The sequence below is a fragment of the Chiloscyllium plagiosum genome, chromosome 30, assembly GCF_004010195.1.
Source record: "Chiloscyllium plagiosum isolate BGI_BamShark_2017 chromosome 30, ASM401019v2, whole genome shotgun sequence".
NCBI classification, from domain to species: Eukaryota; Metazoa; Chordata; class Chondrichthyes; order Orectolobiformes; family Hemiscylliidae; genus Chiloscyllium; species Chiloscyllium plagiosum.
In genome coordinates, this window is record NC_057739.1 from 346,730 (window position 1) to 347,662 (window position 933).

A 933-nucleotide genomic window follows, 5' to 3' on the forward strand; every position below is an offset into this window, starting at 1 on the left:
AGAGTTCTGGGTGTTCTTGTACACCAGTCAATGAAGGCAAGCATGCAGGTACAGCAGGTAGTGAAGAAGGCTAATAGCATGCTGGCCTTCATAACAAGAGGGATTGAGTATAGAAGCAAAGAGGTGCTTCTGCAGCTGTACAGGGCCCTGGTGAGACCACACCTGGAGTAGTGTGTGCAGTTCTGGTCTCCAAATTTGAGGGAGTGCAGCGTAGGTTCACGAGGTTAATTCCTGGAATGGGGGGATTACCTTACACTGAAAGACTGAAGCGACTGGGCTTGTATACCCTTGAGTTTCGAAGATTGAGAGGGGATCTGATTGAGACGTATAAGATTATGAAAGGATTGGACACTCTGGCAGTAGGAAACATATTTCCACTGATGGGTGAATGCCGAACCAGAGGACACAGCTTAAAAATATGGGGTAGACCATTTAGGACAGAGGTGAGGAGAAACTTCTTCACCCAGAGAGTGTTGGCTGTGTGGAATGCTCTGCCACAGCGGGCAGTGGAGGCCCACTCTCTGGATTCATTTAAGAAAGAGTTGGATAGAGCTCCCAAAGATAGTGGAATCAAGGGTTATGGAGATAAGGCAGGAACAGGATACTGATTAGGAATGATCAGCCATGATTATATTGAATGGCGGTGCAGGTTCGAAGGGCTGAATGGCCTACTCCTGCACCTATTGTCTATTGTCTATTGTCATAGCAATCCTGAGATTACTACCTCTGAAGTCCTACTTTTTACCATGACTCCTAACTCCCTAAATTCAGCTTGTTGGACATTATCCCATTTTTTATCTATATCATTGGTGCCTATACACACCGCCACAACTGGTTGCTCACCCTCCCCCTTCAGAGTGACCTGCAGCTGATCTGAGACATCCCTGACCCGTGCACCTGGAAGGCAACATCTCATTCGGGGGTCTCGTTTTC